The sequence below is a fragment of the Macrobrachium rosenbergii genome, chromosome 6, assembly GCF_040412425.1.
Source record: "Macrobrachium rosenbergii isolate ZJJX-2024 chromosome 6, ASM4041242v1, whole genome shotgun sequence".
Taxonomy (NCBI): Eukaryota; Metazoa; Arthropoda; class Malacostraca; order Decapoda; family Palaemonidae; genus Macrobrachium; species Macrobrachium rosenbergii.
In genome coordinates this window covers 31,942,940-31,964,745 of record NC_089746.1, presented here as the reverse complement: position 1 = coordinate 31,964,745, position 21,806 = coordinate 31,942,940, and the positions used below count along the sequence as shown (strand labels likewise).

At 39.5% G+C, this 21,806-nt stretch overlaps 1 protein-coding gene across 19 annotated transcripts in view; it reads right to left on the bottom strand.

Moving 5' to 3' along the window:
- Positions 1 to 21,806, bottom strand: part of beta-Spec (spectrin beta chain) — a 231,010-nt gene that overhangs the window by 174,003 nt on the left and 35,201 nt on the right. For 2 of the 19 annotated variants that reach the window (XM_067105458.1, XM_067105470.1), the window contains exon 2: positions 3,310 to 3,455. The exons of the other annotated variants lie outside the window; for them this stretch is intronic. The gene's annotated coding sequence lies outside the window, so the exon portion shown is untranslated. The remainder of the gene's footprint in view (positions 1 to 3,309; positions 3,456 to 21,806) is intronic. 19 annotated transcript variants of the gene reach the window in all.

Genomic DNA, 21,806 nt, shown 5'->3' with positions numbered 1-21,806 from the left:
CTAATACTGGATGAATCTCTCCGACAACGAGTCAAACTCTGTAGGTTCTATTTATCTCTAAATTAACGATGGCTTTGCCGTGTGGCACGTCTCCTCGACAGCTGACCATTCATGCCTAGATTTCGGCAAGGTCTAACAAGACGGACACTCAAATCAGTACTTGAGAATCTTACCTGAACTGATTTCCAGCTCGATTATTGATTTTATGTACTGACGGTACCTTTTTCCCCTTTCATCTTTATCTCGCCAAGCCCTATAATTTGCAATCAATCAATCCTAGGAAATATGCTCTTATTATAACCACTTCATATATGGAGATTATTGATTGGTTCAGTCTGAGTTATCATTCAAAATTACTAAATGTTTAAGTCCAAAGGTTTCATTCAAAATTACTAAAGTTTAATTCCAAAGGTTTCACAAGGCTATTCGAGCTATTAAAAGGTAGGATAACGTGACTCATCACCGTTTTACTGTACAAGAAATCAAGAGGGGGCTATTTCAGTCAATTGTTATTTTTCCCTATGTTTATTTCATAAATGAACACCCACTACCGTCAAATATAATGTAATGCTTAACAACCTATGGTTCACTTCATAATACAGATCACAGTCCCCCAGTTAGTGCTTTTGCTCGTTACGTCACTTAAAATATACAACTAAAACCTTTGACATTTTCGGAGTGTTGTTGGATGGAGCAATGTTCGGCAGGTGCAACGCTGGGTCGACCATGAAAACTGGACAAATTCATTACTGTGAAAAACTTGACACCGGCCATAGTTCTGCCAAGGAATGATCACACGTCTAAGCCGGCCACTGGGAAGGTCCTGACCATAACATTATTCGATGAACTTGATAAAATAACCCATGAAATAAAACATGAAGACGATCTTGTGATCATACATTGACGTCGGCTTATTAAAGCAGAGTAAAGAAAGGCAGAGCCTCCGAACGCAGCCCCAAACTGTTCATCGATTATTCCACCAGAGACAACTAACCATTACCCTTTACCCTTTCCTTTGCTTTGGTACTTGCTTGTGCGACACTTTCACTTTTACATTTTGGAAAACATTTATCTTCCGAAAATTTTCTTCGCGGGTATATGTCAATAAAATCAAAATTATAAATCGACTTTAAAACAATTCGACACTCCACAGGGATAAGAATAGCTTTTGGAGGAATGGTTCACAAAGATATCGAAAGAAGAGAGGAGAAAAATTCAGAAACAATGGGAAGTTCATTTATGTAAGCACACAATCGTTTAAAACCCTACCAGCCACCCACACTCTTCCACAGTTGGTTGTTTACTTCACACAACTATGAATAGGACCAGCCATCCCAAAGGATATGCTCATAAACGAGGCGTAGTTTTTTTTCTCTCTCTCTAACTCCCCCTCAAAAGATTCCCTGTGCTAGATTGTACAGCGCAGAGAGAGAGAGAGAGAGAGAGAGAGAGAGAGAGAGAGAGAGAGAGAGAGAGAGAGAGAGAGAGAGCGAGCGCAAGTACTGTGGAGAAGCAACACAAACACACGATTCAGCGGGTGGAAACGCAAGTGTCCGAAGCTCGTAAATCTGGGCTCTCATTCTAAAACATGACCGTGAGAGAGAACTGGACTCGCCAAAACCAAAATCCCTGACTTGAATAAATTTATGATGATTCGTCCAGAAAGTGGTATTATTTCACCTCCAGTAATTTACTTCCTTTAGAGTCAAACGTTATGCTATTCGATTTTATCAGGCACATGCTTGCTACTCCAAACAGCCATCTAAAATGGTCGATTCAGCTGACGGATGAATGAAATTTGGGGAAAGGCCAAGCGCTGGGACCCTAAAGGTTGTTCTATCAACTGGTAGTCTTCCTATAGTGATTGGAGCAAGTTAACGGGGAAATGAAACAGTGCGTACTGACTGCTAGAACCTACACCTATTTATTCACACTCGGGTATTTTATGACTGATTCGCCTGATGGGACGAGGATTACCACATTGATGGAGTTCCTCATTGGATGGGTCGATATCGTACTTGGCTAGCACTCTCCTAGGCCCGCGTTCGACGGAGTTCCTCATTGGATGGGTCGATATCGTACTTGGCTAGCACTCTCCTAGGCCCGCGTTCGACTCTCCGGCCGGCCAATGAAGAATTAGAGGAATTTATTTCTGGTGGTGGAAATTCACTTCTCGGTATAATGTGGTTCGGATTCCACAATAGGCTGTAGGTACCGTTGCCAGGTAACCCAATAATTCTAATCCTTCGGGCCAGCCCTAGGAGAGCTGTTAATCAGCTCAGTGGTCTGGTTAAACTAAGGTATACTTAACCTCATTGATGGACTCCTATCTTGATAATATAGTTTTTTCTGTACTCTCCTCTCCTCAGTCACGACCCACAATGGTCGACTAACAATTCTGTACGGGTTAGGTAAAGAGACATATTGGATTCTAGGGAACCCACCAACATCGATATCGTCCTCCTCATCCGGCTCAAGAATCGAAAGTTGTTCCCCTCTTGTGAGCTGAGTGCACCGCCACCACTTGAGCTACGAATGAGAGAGAGAGAGAGAGAGAGAGAGAGAGAGAGAGAGAGAGAGAGAGAGAGAGAGAGAAGAGAATGTTATTCGTAGGTGGGTGGTGGAGGTGGTGGGATGGTCCCCTTTAATAAACTTAATAAAGAAATGGGGTCACCAGACTCCCCTCCCCCGACTGACTGACTTTCTCTCTCTCTCTCTCTTTAACTTTACAGAAAACAGGCTCTTCATCGTCCTGCCCACATCAAGAGTTCATCCTGTCCCCCACCATCATTCTGCTACAGTGACGCACAGCAGTTATTCACACACATCCTGAATAGATAGCAATAATATTGTGCATTCCAAAGAGAGAGAGAGAGAGAGAGAGAGAGAGAGAGAGAGAGAGAGAGAGAGAGAGAGAGAGAGAGAAAACTTCGCGTTTGGTGGGTTATGCTGGTATCAATTACCCCATCGGTACAGAGTTAAAAAGAAAAATAAGATCTGCCACGCAATAGGCGCAATCGATCTTCAGCTGGTTTGACTGCTACAGTGATACTTGTCTAGGTAAGTTGAGCTTTACGTCAAACCTGTTATACAAGCAAAAATCTCTCTCTCTCTCTCTCTCTCACCAAAATGTCGAAATGAAAGCTTTAGCATGAAGTATAAGCATGAAGTATATACTAACTACTAACAGCTAGATGTGCCATTCAGTGACACAAGGCAGAAGCGTCAAAGGGAAAGTCTAACGAAAACAAAAATCAGCAAAAGGTCATTCACGTTCACTTCAATTCTGACATGATTCTGAGCACTTACAGCCCCCGTATGCTGCTACTTCAGTCACGAGCATCAGAAGTTGGGAAAATCACTTAACGAATGTGCAAGAGTAGGCAACGTGGCTGCTAACAATGTAGCAAAGAGCAGGGGCTGCATCACATCGACAACATCCATCTCGCCCTTACCTGTAATGGAAAAGAAAAAAAAATGACACCGGTGGCAATTCCACAGTGAATCATCGCTTGCCTGTGAGAACACTCAACAGGAACCAAGTCTGTGACACTGTCGCCTATTCCCATGTATTATAAGTGACACTGGCAAAACAGCAATTGAAAAAAAAAAAAAACGGCCAGAACAATGAAGGGTGCGATTATCAAAACGGTCGACAGTGTGAACCGGAGTAGACAAAAGATAAACTGAATTATTCATCAATGCTCAATAGTGATCACCGTGATGGTTCAATATGCTTAGTTAATACTTTGAGGCCAAAAAACTACAACTACTAGCAATAGCAATCTGACAGAAGTCGTGCTGCTGTAAACTGGGGCTGTTCAGTTACGTGACACATCTAAAAAAAGGTCAGATGGTGAATTATTCACATATTTATGTTAACAGTGGCACAGCGTAACCACGGTTAAAAACTAATTTTCCGTCAAAACCTCCTTGCAGCAACATGAAATCAAATTAGTACGCTGAACTTTGAAAAACCTCAGGCCTATTAAATACTTCACTTGTCGCTGAATTTTATCGTCACCAAGAAAAAAACGAGTAAAAAATGGGCTGAAGTTTCTTCGGCGCAAATGAGTTTTCTGTACAGTGTATAATGCTGTATGAAACTCTCATCCGCGACCCATGAAACTTTCAGCCACGGCTCGGTGGTGGCCTGTGTTGTTGGCACCTATAGCGCTGCCAGACGCACGATTATGGCTAACTTTAACCTTAAATAAAATAAAAATTACTGAGGTTAGAGGGCTGCAATCTGGTATGTTTGATGATGGGAGGTTGGATGATCAACATACCAATTTGCAGTCCTCTAGCCTCAGTAGTTTTTAAATCTGAGGGCGGACAGAAAAAGTACGGACAGACAAATAGTTTTCTTTTGCAGAATACTAAAAGTTGGGGTCGTTGTTGCATACATGGATAGATCATTTCAATATCAGGGCATCAAACTTCTTACACAAAGCTTGAAGACGCAGGCAAACGGGGGTTAAGTAAGGTATTCGGACAGAAATCCTACGTCTCAAAACTAGGAGATACTGGTCGTTACTTCTAATACGGAAAGATGACCTATCGGCCACCAGCCGGCCAAGACTTCTAGAAACTAGCAAGACTGTTGAACAAAACCGTCAGGTACTTCAGATCCAAGACATTTCATTCAACTAACAGGAGGTAATCACTGAAAGGTAAAAATAGAGTTCTTATCAATCGAGGATTATTATCTGTGAATTTCTACAACAAGATTCACGAGTGATTCATATATATATATATATATATAAAATATATATTATATATATATATATATATATATATATATATATATATATATATATATATATATATATATATATATATATATATATATATATATATATATATATATATATATAATATATATATATATATATATATATATATAATATATATATATAATATATATATATATATATATATATATATATATATATATATATATATATAATATATATATATATATATATATATATATATATATATAATATATATATATATATATATATATATATATATATATATATATATGTGTGTGTGTGTGTGTGTGTGTGTGTGTGTGTGTGTGTGTGTGTGTGTGTTGCTTGCTTGCGTGTAAAGAGCCAAGAAGCAGGTAACTCCGAAAAGCCGTACAAGGAAAACTGGCACGATGACAGTATAAAGGTGGAGAGCTGCCCCACAGGAGTCCAGGCAAGACCTCAAAATTGTGCCCAGAGAAAAAGACGGGATCGACGCATTTAATATAACAAAATACTTAACTTTTACCAAGTGACCTACAAGGCAACTTCGGTGATCTCTTGCAGTTCTGCAAAGACAATATGACCATAAAAAGATATTTTACAAAAACAAGGACCATGTTCCATAACCAGCAAATTGCATCAAACGCTTTGAAAGAAAAAGAACTTTTAATCCCCTTTGCTTTGCTAGTTCATGACTTTTATTTTCCACCAGTTTCATGACCAAATAAGCAATATCCTGGAGAGCAGAGTGAGAGAGAGGAGACAAAACTTACTTTACCTACACACAGATACCAAGGACATCATGCAAACTGTGTCACTTGGCAATAATGGTGGTGACTCTAAGACGAGAGCAGCTCTATCAAGTAGCAGCGACAATGACACTCGCACGACGAAGGTTTGGAGAAACACATTCTTAAACAGAAAATGAACCCAGAGCTCATTTAAATGCAATTTTGATAGAGGCGTGTTCTCATGGCCTTAAAACTCCGGTGTAGTGCTTACAAAATTAAATTGACATCTCTGATCAGGATTAGTTATTGCTGTAAGCTGTGATCGAATCCTGAAAACAGCAACTGCCCTGACACACCAATATGACTAACGCTCACGTTATGTATTACCACTGATAATGCAGACGTAAAAACAAATAGTAGGGAAATCTCTTCAGTCTAGAAATCAGAATTAATGAGAGAGAGAGAGAGAGAGAGAGAGAGAGAGAGAGAGAGAGAGAGAGAGAGAGAGAGAGAGAGAGAGAGAGAACCACTAACATTTCAATCTTCTATTTACCTATAAATACTCGTCGCCTGTATATTAGCCGATGTTCCGAATACCGTAAACAAAAGTAACTAATAGAGGTACTGATTCCATAACAGTTTAGCTTCAAATAATTTTGCTTCTAATGAAAGGGTAACATAGGTATATGCTTTCCGGTGCCTACTACCAGAGAAAACCTTTTCTCTTCCGTTAGTCAGTGCCAATAAAGTACTTCCCTGATGTATTGCCTTAAGTGCACTTCAATAGAAAGCTCTCTAGCACATCAGTATTGAGGACGTTATAATCACTTTTTTCCCTTGATACACACATAAACGCTACGCTGTGACTGGCAATTAAATGACAAAATTGAACACAGCTTCACCGACCCCATTTTCGTCGGTCAAACTGTTTGCAACTCGGAGGACAGCAGTTAAAACCCTGTTAAATTCTCTCATGCAACTTCAAGTTAAGGTATGTATGTATGTATGTACGCATGTGTGTGTGTGTGTGTGTGTGTGTGTGTGTGTGTGTGTGTGTGTGTAGGTAGGTAGGTAGGTAGGTAGGTAGGTAGGTAGGTAGATAGATAGATAGATAGATAGATAGATAGATAGATAGATAGATAGATAGATAGATAGATAGATATATATATATATATATATATATATATATATATATATATATATATATATATATATATATCAAGCAGCAAAATGTTCTGAAGCTGAAAGAAAGCACACACTGGAGGGTCTCAGCCCAGCCAAGACGACCGAGTTGAGGACAAGCATTGAGGAGCCAGATGTGAAGGTTAAAATAACAATGATGTCACAACAGTTAAATACCGCTAACAAGGTCCACTTGAGAGAATTGTACTCGTTTTACTCCCGGGACACTGTGCATTCTTCATTTTGGTTCATCAACTCCATCAGGAAGTGGAATATTTTTTGCGCGAGATGTTGTTTTCACTTACACAGACGTTATGGAATAAATAAAGCTGGATTTGTCCCAACAACGAATCTTGTTCCCCAGAGGAACTAGAGACGGAGGAATATTTCTTTCACCGAGAGCATTTCTAATGAATGCGTTTTAATCCCAATTTCTGAACAATAACAAGCAACGGCAACTCGTATTTTGTGTCACCACTGTGGTTATTATGAATGATGTCATTTTAACAAAAGAAACGACTAAGAAAACAACTTTTCTCGAAAGCAGAAAATATATCCGACAGCAAGACCACACCTCAAGAATTTCATGCCATTTATAAATATTACGTCTGACTAGTTTCATACATTTTAAAAGTTTTAAAGCTCATGCAACTTGACCATTAGTCAAGTGCTATTTGTGCCAAGTGACGAAAGATCACTCACATCCCCAAACTACTCTGGTCGAAAATGTTTAATCAAGAAGCTTTTGATCAATGATCAACGCTGTATAAAAAAGAATGGAACAGAATATAGAATTCGGGCCAAAGGTTTGAAAGGTGTAGCAGGAGGAAAACCTCACAGTTGCACTATGAATCAATTGTTAGGAGAGGGTAGAAATTAAGGTGGAAGAAAGAGGATATGAACAGAGGTACAGTCAAAGGAATGAAAGGGGTTGCAGCTAGGGGTCGAAGGGACGCTGCAAAGAACCTTAAGTAACGCCTACAGTGCACCGCATGAGGTGCACTGACGGCACTAACCCCCCCCCCTTCCCCATGGGGTGTATGAGAAAGAAAAAGCGAGACTAAAAACCACGACCACTGCTTCCTGCGCAACCCAAGAAAATAATCCTCGCCGATAGAAGGAAGAAACTTGAATCCAATCCAAAGCATCGGATTACCAGAGAAGGCCTTAACAACGGGGAACGTAGCAGAGGGGCCACAGGCATTCACTACTATGGCTGATCCTTGTGCAAGAGAATAACATATATTCTTCTATGAATAAACCACCTCTTCGCCCCCCCCCCCCAAAGAAAAGCTAATTATGATTTTTTGAGGGGGCGGGGCACGAGAATGCTTACATTCAAATTCTTCCAAGTAACTGAATGATTTATGGTTACTAAAATTGGCGTCGCAACATCTTCCAAGTATCATGACATGACAATGATAAAATATATGATATAATGCAGATTTCATTCCAAAGTGAAGAGAAGAAATCCAACTTCAGTTCCTTTACGGTAACGAATTGCAATTTTTTTCCTGGCAGGCTAAACCCTATAAAGGAATCTTTCCATTTTCCAGGACTACAGGCTACGGCGCTTTCTTCAAACTTCATAAAAATGAAACAATAATGACAATTGAATGTGACAATGCGGCACAGATGGCGCATGACCTACCTAATAGCGACTTCCCTTCAACTGAAAGCTGCATCCTTATCAGTGACTTCACTTTTCGTCTCCCACCTTTCGATGCAACTCGAGAGTCGACATCTTATTGTCTTCTGATGGCGAGGCTTTCCTCTTCAACAAAAGCCAAGTCATGAGAGAGGGATGCTATCTTTCTCCTCAAGGATGTTATTGATTTAGCTTTTAAAGTGATCCACAATACCACATGCTATCTGAATATGAGATAAAATGAATAATGAAATGATATCCATAGATTTTCTTTTTCAAATTGGTCTGACCTGTTCTGAATGACAGTCAGTAAGGCGCATGAGAACAGCCAACGTTCACGAGCACGAGATTTCTGTTCCATTACATGACCTGGATGGAACTCAAAAGACAACATTAGTTTGTTCCTTTGAACTTCATACAACGCCGCCTCATTTTCCTTCTTCACAAAAGAAAGAGCCAGACAGAGTCGAGGGCGGGAACAGTCGGTTCATCATCGTCATTAGATGTTCGGAGGGAAAGCCACCAGACAAAACACATGGAGGGGATGGGATGCGCCAAGCAGCATTTGAAGGACACACCAGGAGAAAAGAGCACTGTAGGTGAAGGGGCAACTTGCATGTGAGGTACGGGATGTCAAAGAAAGGGGAGGAAATGAAGAAGGGAACTGGGCGGGGCCCCTCTGTTGCGTCATGGTAGTGAATCTAATGAAGGAGTGGCAGAGATGAGGTCACTAGAGCGTTGTGGGGAGGGGTTCATAGTCACCGAGTGGATGGAGATGTCTGGAAAACACGGCCGCACATCCAAACCTCCACCCTCGTGCCTCTCTGTACACATCACACGGACATTTCTATGTATGTCAACAACACACCGAATGTCCACTCTTTCATTACAGCAACTGTAAGTGTAAGCTCTTCTTGGGGACAGTGCAACTTTGTCATTAAGGACTAGAAATTGCTTAACAATTTATTCAACAAAAAATCAACAAAAGTACATTCTCGATATGAAAATTTTATAGCAAGCCAGGATGAAAGACATTTACAAACATATACATATAAACATACACAATACACACACATATATGTATACACAAATGGGCGTCTGTTCCATTCCACCACTCTTGTGCTTCCTGTGCTTTGTCTTCTACAAATCTCCACTCACCATCTGTCTCCCTTCTCATAGCTCTTATCCGAATACGTCTAGGTCTTCCAAATCGAGGCCAAGTGACACTATCAGGTACTATTCTCGCCGAAGCAGCGCACAGAACACTTTCGAGCCATCTCCGTCTCCCTTTCATCATCATCTCATCTGCAAGCCGAACGTCCGTAATCTCCCTTAGGGTATCACATCTCAATCTACCCTTCAATCCGACTCCTAATATTCCTCTTGCAGCTTGAATCTTAAATCCAAACTATTTCCATGAAGACAAAAAATCTTACAGATTATCGTCTTGGTACGACTCGTGTCCGTATAACCTTAAATTTCATATACAATTTCAGATTTTGATTTCCAGATCTTATGCCTAATCATTTTTTCTTACCTCTTGATATTTTACAAAATTCCAGCTAAAAAGAGCCTTTACTGCATGTCAGTGGATATTTGAAAAATTAACCATCCATCCTTTCTACGTATACTCTCTGTTCTCATTACTTGACTTTCTTCTTATATCAGTATTCATTTTGGTTCCCATCTCTAGATATATGAATCATTTTTGTACACACGCTTTATAAATCTTGTGGTGTCTTACTGATGAAAACAGCGTCAACTCAATATTGTTCATCTGTCAACTTTCCATGGTTACCCCAATCTAGATCTTCTCCATCTTCGACCATTTTTTTCATTGAAAAATCTATGGAGATGACAAACGACAATGGTGAAATATCTTTTCCTTGTGGCACCCCATTAGTTATTACAGATTCCTTTGACAAGACTATATCAACAATAATTTGCCATCTACTTCGTTCATGGATAATTTCAATTACCTCTACATATTTAATAAGAATGCCACAGTGATGTACGACCTCAATAATACTGGTCTGTACATGCTGTCAACTGCCTTCTCGCAATATACAAAAAACAACAGAAGGGGGTTTTCAAATTCCATACTCTGCTGTACAAGAAGTTTTAGCACAAATATCTGATCTGAGCAACTCCTCCCTTTTCTAATACCGGTTTGTTCATCTCCTACATTTTTATAATTTATTTTCTTCAGCCTAATGAAAATAAGCCTACAGACATAGGTGCAGTGCCTCTAAAATTACCACTTTCACCCAGGTTACCTTTCTTCTGCGTTGTTTCCTTATTGCACATTCTGTAAAACAGTTTAATGTATTCACGAAGAGTCATTTCAGCTTCAGACAAAATGATGCTATCATAACCTGCTCTTTGTTATTGACTCCACCTGTTTCTTCATTATTGATTCCACCTGTTTCTTCACTATTGATTCCGCCTGTTTCTTCATTATTGATTGCAGCTGTTTCTTCATTATTGATTCCACCTGTTTCTTCATTCTTGATTCCACCTGTTTCTTCATAACTGATTCCACCTCAAAAACTGTGAAGTGATTTGTAAGTAGGTCCAGGTTTTCTTTGGCCTTTAACGTAAGAATCAAATTATCCTCCTCTCGTATCTCTATTCATGTCCTCACAAAAATGTTCCGGCCAATGTCGTCTTACTTCTTCATCTCATGGTGTTACTGACCCATTCCTTCTTTTGACAAGTTTTCCCTACTTCTTTCCGCCCATGGATATTTCATTCATAATTCTGTGGGCTACCTAAAACTAATGCCACACTCGGAATACTCTCTCGCATCTCTTTTTATCTTCATTCAACCTCACTATCTACGATTGCATATTAAGCACTTTCTACTATGCGTTCATCTCCCAGAAGATGGTCTGTAAGTACTTCTGCCTATCCCTTACTGTATCCCAGGTCTCATCCGATAGGACTTCTTTCCAGCAAATTTCTATACTCCTTGATGTCAAAACAGTTCTCATTCATTGTCTATTCCTTCTTAGATTTGGTTTCTAGATTTAAACAAGTAAAAAATGCGCCGAAGTTTTCTGTACAGCCTATAATGCTGTATGAAACTCTCAGCCACGGCCCGCAAAACTCTCAGCCGCGGCCCATGAAACTTTGAGGCACGGCCCAGTGGTGGCCTGTGTTGTTAGTACCTATAGCGGTGCCAAACGCACGATCACGGCTAACTTTAACCTTAAAAATAAAAACTACTGAGGCTAGAGGGCTGAAATTTGGTATGTTTGATGATTGGAGGGTGGATGATCAACATACTAATTTACAGCCCTCGCCCTCTAGCCTCAGTAGTTTTTAAGATCTGAGGGGGGGAGCAGAAAAAGAGCGGACGGACAGACAAATAACCATCTCATAGTTTTCTTTAACAGAAGATAAAAATCTGTTGCGATTTTCCATTGCAAACATATTCATGAATCTTTACTGTGTGAAACCTGGATACTCGGTCAACTTTTTCGAGCTTTTCATTTCAACCTTAGTGTGGCAAGAACGAGTTGGTGATCACTATCGACATCTGGTCCTCTGTCCCTCCTAAACTTCCGGTCTTCCTTTTCTCTAGCCCAAGGGTATTATAAATGTCCTCTTGTTTGAAAATTGTAGCTCCAATCACCATATTATTTTTAACACGAGCAAACAAATTACAAAACATTTTCATTTTCAGTCTCTCCCAGCCTTCCTCGCCCATTACATCCTTCACCCCTTCACTGTTCCCACCAATCTGCACATTCATATCACCAAAAACAATTTTCACCTCTCTGATATTTAATCTGAAACTTATGCAGTTCTATTCAAAATTCACAATTTCATTTCTTGGGAGACGTCACTCATTAGTGTACAGCACACTATATATAAAAGTTATATTACGATTTTCTATTTCTCTAACAGAAGATCTTTCTTCAATTCGTAGGTTAAAAATAAGGTTGCTAAAATCTATTTTTTGTCCCTTTATTCTAAAACAAAGTATAAAGTTTCGACTTCATGAGTCATTTTCAAATATAAACTATTCAAGACAGCAACTGCTGGAAGTCAACTAAATGCCACGGTAAGAAGTGACGTGATTAAAAAAAAAAAAAAAAAAAAAAAAAAAAAGTGGGGATAACAAGCGGTGTATCGATACAAATTACATAATAGTACAATTGTACTCAGTGGCAACAGCCAGTAGTGCTTAAATATATATTTGGAAATAAAATCCTAGTCAAGGATGGAACTATTTAAAACTACTTTGAATAATCAATGACAGTTTGCTTGTCATAATTTCTCTAAAACCGAGTACAAATTCGGTATATTTATACATAAAATATCTCCAAATAAAGATTACCAGTTCAATATATATGATTCATATCGGCAAATCAAAAATATAAAAAGTCAACACAACTAAAATGAATAAAAGCTCATTATAAAAAAAATCCCAACCCTTGTGCCGGTCGATTGAGCGAAAGCAGAGGAATCTAGTGGAGATCCAATCTGCACACTCTTTGCCCGTTTTTCTCTCTTACATGTAAAGCCTCCTTTATCTGAGGACTCCTTTTTCATTTGAACTTTCCATCACTATTACAACCGTGTTATTTACTGGCATCTACCTTGTCAAGCTGATGTCATGCATTACAAATTAATTCCACACTGAAATACTTCGCTTAAGATCCAGCAGAATGAGTACCAAAGCGCACAAAGCGGATCTTACACATTCCAAAAGGTCAGTTAAATTTCATGATAATGGAATTTACCTAATGGAAAGTTAAATTTCACGTAAATGGAACTCATCTAACGGAAAGTTAAATTTCACGAAAATGGAACTTTTCTAACGGAAGGTTAAATTTCACGAAAATGGAACTTGTCTAACGGAAAGTTAAATTTCACGAAAATGGAACTTGTCTAACGGAAAGTTAAATTTCACGAAAATGGAACTCATCTAACGGAAAGTTAAATTTCACGAAAATGGAACTCTTCTAACGGAAGGTTAAATTTCACGAAAATGGAAATTGTCTAACGGAAAGTTAAATTTCACGAAAATGGAACTCATCTAACGGAAAGTTAAATTTCACGAAAATGGAACTCTTCTAACGGAAGGTTAAATTTCACGAAAATGGAACTTGTCTAACGGAAAGTTAAATTTCACGAAAATGGAACTTGTCTAACGGAAAGTTAAATTTCAAGAAAATGGAACTTATCTAACGGAAAATTAAATTTCACGAAAAAGGAACTGTCTAATGTTAAGTTAAATTTCAAGAAATTGGAACTCATCTAACGGAAAGTTAAATTTCACGAAAATGGAACTTTCTAACGGAAAGTTAAATTTCACGAAAATGGAACTTATCTAACATGTCCTTATTCAATGACTTTCGACTATAAATTGACATGTAACGACGACACTCCTCTAATCGTGTAACCTTTAACAACATTCAATGAAAATAAAGGCAATCTACAGGATGCAGTTATCATTTGGTAATCCACATTGAGAATAAAAAAAAGTGTTGATAGGACTTGGAACAATCAGGAATATTGTAAAGCGACACTCCTCCGAACATATATGAGAGAGAGAGAGAGAGAGAGAGAGAGAGAGAGAGAGAGAGAGAGAGAGAGAGAGAGAGAGACTCACCTTCATCTATTCCTCTAAAGAGGACAATATTAAAGGTGAGAGGCGAGCATTCTGCCAGGAAGGGAAAGTATTACCGTGATTGAAAGGGGACCACGAAGCTTTAGGATCATCATCCCTCGCAAAAGGTCAGAGGTCACCTTTGCAGAATAAGGGGGGATCTCGATTCTCTGAACTCGAATATGTCATCGCATCAAGCAAGGACCAGTAGCTATTTTCAACGGTTAGCAAACCCCAGCAGCCTACGTGCTAACTAACTCGCTATGTTAAATCCTGGTATTCTCATGTTCTCAACATGATTCCTTTGGTTTCTGAATATCTAGAATGCAATATATATACTAGAAAATGGGACCTAATTACAAAATAAGTCTAACTAAACGATAACCCCCACGTACGGAGAGAGAGAGAGAGAGAGAGAGAGAGAGAGAGAGAGAGAGAGAGAGAGAGAGAGAGAGAGAGAGAGAGAGAGAACATTTTTTTATAACTACATTTACTACTAAAGTCTAATTAAATATATAAGAATAAGAAAACATCAAACGGTCAATCCTCAAACGGCGTACACCTCAGACTATAAACGACATTGTTCCGCGTGACCAAATACCACCAACAGCCACAGACAAGACAGGCAGACCAGGATCCAGACATAGAACAAACAGCAATAGCGTATGCCTGAACATTACTCCTATTTAATGAGGGTGCCAACTAACAATTGAGTTGCCAACTAACAATTCTCTGTACACGCTCTGCTTTTTAGCGGCTACCAGATATCTACTGATAATGCTCTTCCGGCAATCGACAACTGAAAATCTTGACGTTCTGAGTGTTCTATATATAAAGTTCGCGTGTTTCAGGTTCAATTACTTTACAGCAAAGGCTAAATTATCAAGCAATGTTTACCTCAAACTCAACCTGAGCGAGAAATGTTTCATATTCTGAAAAGCAAATCACTGCATCTTCGTCTGATATTAATGACCAACAACGCCCATACCTGCAATCAACCTAGAAATTAGCTGAATATAAAATTTAGGACAAAGGCCAAGCACTGGGACATATGACGTCATTCAGTACTGAAACGGAAACTGACAGTAAGAAGGCCTGAAAGGTGTAACGGGAGAAAACCTGCAGTTGCACTATGGATCAATTGTTAGGAGAGAGTGGAAAGTGGTGGAAAAGGAGGTACAGTAAAGGGAACGAAAGGGGTTGCCGAAGGCACGCCGCAAAGATCCTCAAGTAATGCCTACATGAAGTGCACTGACGGCAATCAACCTAGAAACACCTCGATTTTCATGGAATCGCAGCAAAAACGTTACTGAAGTCAAACTGTACAAACTGACAGTGATCTTCGCTGACTGACGGTTAGAAAAGAGTCTGTACGAGCACAAGGCTCGCTTAATCTAAAACATCATAAATACTTCACAAGGGATTGCCAGTCACCTAACATTCTGTTGACCGAACTGTGAGGTTCTACCAAGCCCGATTTCGAAAACTGTTTTGCAAGGAACATATTCTATATTACCACAGCATCCTGGAGACAGTACAGCAGACTATGTAGTTGTTTAAACACCTTTACTGTTGCAACGATTCATTTTATGAGAACTGATGTTTAAATTTAGTTAATAAACACTTGAAGATTGTGTCAGTCACCTCAAGCACCAGATATGATTACAGGAGGGAACCTGAGGGTTTCAAATATTCATCGAGTGACTCATGGGTCGATCTCACACCTAACTGCCGGTGTCCATAGTCGCGTCTTACTTTATGGTTAGTTATAATTTAAGACTCACAAAAGCTGGTGCGGATAATACTAAAAACTTTAGGCAACAATCATGAAAATGTAACTACCACACTGGGTATTACGACTGCTTCTTACAAGATACGGGCACCCTAGTCAGGTTCTTCTAGACTAGATAGATTCCACGCAACCTCGGTCGGTACCGAGGTTGAGCAATCTAGGAGATATTACACAAGAAACCAACCGGTAAAGAACGTGTGCTGAATCGAATTGAGCCTTATAATATTCTGTTGCTGATGCTTCTTACCACGAAAGGGAAGCTAATGGAAATAGTAGTTGGAAGATATCTCTGAGAGAATACTCAACTGCGTAAAATCTTGTGTTGTAAACCAAACACTATTTGCAGCTATCAATCGGTTAAAATCTTTGAGACAGCTCCTAAATCGGCATCGATTACCGTAACGACGTAAGATTATAATGTTTCATCAGTTAATCAACCGACTCCTCGACTGAACATTTTCCCTACAGTGGCAGCTTCGCCTCTGATGCCAATCATATCCAACTTCAGTAAGTCCCAGACAAAAGGGCGTGCGAGAACCAGTGCAAAATCAAGACTATAAAAAAAGGATCCTGTCAAAGAATAGTGAGTATGCAAAGGGACGCCATATACTTAAGTCAAGAGGTGATTCATGTGATGGTAATCGTGACTTCCAAGAAAAACTTCAGATGATCCCTCTGCTGCTGTCGATCAGACGGAAGGATCTTTCTCTATGGTACAGCAGTGGAGCAGTTATCAAGTTGATCGTTTAACAGAGGCATGGTTACCTTTTCAAAAATGATAACAATGAAAAACGCAAGCAGCAAAACAACAGGAAGAAAATACGAACAAAATCTAAAAATGGAAGTAACCTCAGAAAAACAAAATTATTCTACCTGAAACCTCTAAGGATAACACTGCTTGTGTATATATTACAACAGGAAGAACAGCAATCTCAGGAACGGATTCAACCACACTGACTCGAAGGTGACACGTGAAGTGACGTGAAGAAGGGGTGCACATATACCCTTTCGTAATCATGGAATAGAATATAAAAACTAGGCCAAAGGCCAAGCACTGGGACCTAAGAGGTCCTTCAGTGCCGAAAGGGAAATTGAGAGTAAAAGGTTTCAAAGTACATGTAACAGGAGGAAAACCTCGCAGTTGCAATATGAACAATTATTATTAGGAAAAGGTGGAAAGTCAAATGGAAAGAAGAGAATATAAACAGGAGTTACAGTAAAAGTAATGAAAGGGGATGCAGCTATGGGCCGAGAGGAGGCCACAAAGAACCTCAAGTAATGCCTACAGTGCGCAGAGTGAGGCACACTGACGGCACTATCCGCCTACGGGGCCCTTCATAATTATTAGATAAGTATCTTCAAGACGGCTGTGCCGAGCAGCTGCGAGACACAATCCTTCATCAACAGCTACACATTCCTCAATTGGGAGCAGGTGAGATCTGCTGTTGCTGACAATCAACGTGGCAGAAGCTCCCTAGGATAACATCACAAGCAAGTGTGATGTTAGATCACTTAGACCACATTCAAACTGTGGTTCCTTCAAGATCTAAAAAACCTAGGCATGGTCGCTAATCGCTGTAGCCTATAATATAATCAACAAAAACCACCCCAAGGGATCATGCAAGGCCCCACCCATTCAACTTCAAATTGAAATGACTTCTGCGACCAGTTTCTCAATACCCGATTTTAATATCGAAAACTTTTTAAAAGCTTCAACCCTTAAACCCATTCCTACTGCAACTGAACTCAATTTTGAGGTTTCTTCATGTTATATGAATAATGTCAAGTTTTAACAGTTATAGCATATTACCAAGTAACATATCTATTGTCTAAATCCTAACTGGTTCTTAAGAACCCAAGAACTACCACCCACCTAGCAAATTCCAGGACACTGATTCCATTCTTGTGCCTTCGGAATTTCATATCCAGCATCCTGCTGAAGCTCCTCAGCTCCACCAAAAGGAACCTGAAGGTGTCAACTTATTTCCATCTTGATATAAGCCATAAAGCAAGCTGGCTAAATTCCGAGAAAAACAGGCTTTCCTAGTATCAGGGAACAGGCTAGTCAGTGCAATGCTTTTTTTTCATATGATGATTTTGAAAATCATCATAATACAAACCGCTGATGAAACCTCTCTCCTTATCCCTGAATCTCTAAGTATCTAGGCTATCACTCTTTATCAGTTCCTTGTAAGAGTTTAAAACCTTCGTTCTGTGTGCTAGTTCCTTGGTCGATTTATTACACTTATTTTCAGGCGTCAGGCTGATTTTGCGCGTCATTTTTGTATTTTACTAAAGTATTTTATTGTTCTCTTTACTCTAAGTCGATATTTGTAATGATTTAACGTTTGCATTTTTTACCTATGACTATGATGACATAGGTGTAATATCATTATATATATATAAATATATATATATATATACTATATATATACTATATATATATATATATATATATATATATATATATATATATATATATATATATATATATATATATATATATATATATATATATAACTGAATCACGATAATATGGAATGTGATGAATATATAAATAAAGGGAATGCCACGTAGGAAAGAGAGACGACGGAGTGGTGCTAGGCCTTTCGGCTTACTGTCCTTTACTGCGGCAATGCCTCTATCTATACATATATATATTATATAGGCTATATAATTATACAAAAGTCAGTTTTATTCTCAGAAATATGGCCATCTGAGGATCCAAATTATGAAAAAGAAACTAAACTTCATGAACGTAAGCAATTACACCTGACAGACAAGACTCCTTTCCCATGTTCACGAAGTTTATTCAGAACTGTCGCGATTTCGAGGTGGTAGAAAGAACAGAATATAGAATTTAAGCCAAAGGCCAAGTACTGGGACCTATGAGGTCATTCAGCGGTGAAAGGGAAACAGATTTTAAAAAGGTTTGAAAGGTGTAACAGGAGGAAAACCTCGCAGTTGCACTATGAATCAGCTGTTAGGAGAGGGTGGAATGGAAGAAAGAGAATATGAAAGGGGGTGCAGTAAAAGTAATGAAAGGGCTTGCAGCTAGGGGGCCGAAGGGACGATGCAAACATCCTTAAGTAACGCCTACAGTGAACCGCACGAGGAACACTGACGGCTCCATCCCCTACGGGATCGAGATGGTAGAAAATCGTAGGGAGGTCGTCAGCAAGTTCGTCAGTCGGTATGATTGGTCGCGTTGCCGTAAATGTAGCCCTCAAAACGTTCGTCAGCCATCTCCAAAGATTTTAACTAATCTTCAAAAATAATAAAGGTAGCGGAGCAAGTTATTCTTCGGTGGATCGTAACAGTGCGAAGACCTATTAGAGCTACATTCCTTATTTCAAACGTCGCTCAGGAAGAAGAATATCGTTTAACCCACACCAATGCCACTGCCCATTCAAATCATTTTCATATTTTTAAGTACTTCCCCGATTTCAGATCAATCCAGCAGACAGGGCTGAGTGAAAAACTAAGCGCATGGGTTGCCCTTTATACAGTCACTGACCAAACAACGTAACAATTATTGGAAATTGTAGTGGATTCGTGGTACGGTAGCACATTTTGATAATTCTTGGTACGGTTCGTTGAAGAGTCGTCAGTGATTCTTACGCATATCGTAACATTTCGTAACAACTGCGTAGCCAATTCCTAGGTAAGAGTCGAACGACTAAGTGTCATCAAGAACTTCAGTTTGGGATTGTTCGGGATAACGTTGTGATTAGTAGACTTTAAACTTTTGAATAGCGTAACAGCCCTGGGACTGGAAAACTAAAAAATGTAGCTACAAGGGAGGCCTAAATATGATGCGAAATTTGAAACAAAACTACACTGACGACCACTATTTAACCAGAAGAATAAATGCGATTAATACACTCTTTCATATAAACCCACAAAAGAAAGAAATGGGTGGTACTTGCATATTGTTTTTATGGATTTCTAAAGCAGTCTCTCTGTTTTTCTTGACGTGGCGACTGTCACAGCATGAGAGCATTTCTGGTAGATTTTTTATTTAAAAACATTTAAAAGTATTTTTTGTCATACTGTACAAACGTTAAGTTGTAAAAAAAAGCATGTATCAGTGGGGAAGTTTAAAAAACATAGATTTTTCCCACTATGTGAAGAAATCATGAATTACGTAAACCCAATCGATATATCCGAATAGCCAGCCCACGTCGCTGGTCTACCGATGTAATAAGTGGAGTGACAGACACTACTTGATGGTGTCCTCAAACTCCTGTTATCCTGATTACACAATGTCAGGACAGCTACTTTATCATTTTGCCCCAGGAGAATTACTGACACTTCAATATTAAAAGTATAAAAAACTGAAGTAACTAAGAGGTCTAGAAGTCCCTTGGACAGAGTAGCAGAGCTTCAAACACGCCCATTAACACCTCAAGATACTCAGCCTTACAAATCATCACTCAACGGTATCACGTTTTCGATGCTGGATTAAAACTAATCCATTCGAAACATGCAAATCATTTCAACTTGTTACTGTCAGAAGAATACGCTCCTCTAAGAATAATTTGACCTCCCTCGGCACATGGGAGGGGCGGGCTTTTATATCAAGCGGGCCTGACTAAGACAAACACACAGGTCAATGACTACATGTCCCCAGATGGTACAGTATACCGGGCCATCAAAGACACAAGAAAACTTAACTATTAAGTTGCTCCACTAAACAACTCCAGTCAAGAAGCTAAACCTAGACAATAAAAAGCCATCATTCCCGTAAAAGGGAAAATACATCACCAACGGAGAGGGTAGATGGGAGGGGGAGGGGTTGGGGGAAGGGGTTGAAGGGGCAAAGTGCTCTAGCGAGAAGGGAAGGGAAGAGAAGGGCAACTTTACTGATGATATTTAAATGGCTAGGGGAAATCGGGTTGGGTCGGGTGACACACACAGCAAGAAGCAGGGACCGAGGGTAACACTTTATGGAGAAGGCGTAGCCACTTCATGCTACCTGTATAGACTTGCAGAGAGATTATTCTTATTATTCTTGCAAAAAAAAAAAAAAAAAAAAAAAAATTGATAACACATCCTGATACCTTTAATGTCACAAACTTAACAAACTGAATCTTAACACAGGCAAAACCTGCTCATTTTCAAATTCATTCATGAAAACAAGTGGATGTCAATTCCAAGAAATCAATAGAGGGGTGGGTGCACAAACCGTAAGTTTTAGTTACCGTTGAACAGCGTTAAGAGATTTTTACTAATTTTACTGTTTGTGTTTTTGCACAAATAAGGCACTAAAGCTTGTAATTTTGGTTATCAATTAACTACATTCAACTCTTATTACTCTGTACGCCACAATCGAACAGGATAATAATGAGCTTCAGAGAAACATGACAAAAGATGAATATTGATGCCATGTTCCCCATCTATCTATCTCTACAGAGAGAGAGAGAGAGAGAGAGAGAGAGAGAGAGAGAGAGAGAGAGAGAGAGAGAGATTTTTAGTTTGCTTTTAGCTACCCTACAGAGGGTTACAATTATGCTGCGAATGATGCATCTGTCAAAACCTCCTATGAATGAAGCGTCTTAACTTTGGTGCAGGCCTGGCATAACAGACTACGAGGGGTAATGCAGAGTGAGGTAAAAGTGTTGACTTGGAGATTCCTCTCCTTCCATGCCACCCCCACCGGCCTACGTCCCGTCGAACCCCAAAGTCTCTTGAAGAGTTAAAGGTGAACGCTCCTTCCACAGAAGCCTAGAGGAAGACCACTCTGCCAAGACCATGTGCGTGTGTCCGTTAAGTGTTAGCACGCACTTGTGCTACGCACTACGAACGACCAATCAACAGTAAATCAACATTCCACGGATTTATTCCTATTTTCCTCGCAACGTCAAATATACTGAAGTGCAGAAAGGAATTCCCGTGACCATGCTTGTCTGCACAAGAACGGGGCGAAAGCCAGCAGCTTTGAGAGGCGGGTCCTTTCCCCTTTCTTCGCAGACGAGCCAGATCGAAGGCTTCGTGAATTTAGTCTAAGCGACGACGACAACGTACTGCAGCCAGTCAATACATGCTGCATTCCTCATTACACAAGCATTTTTTA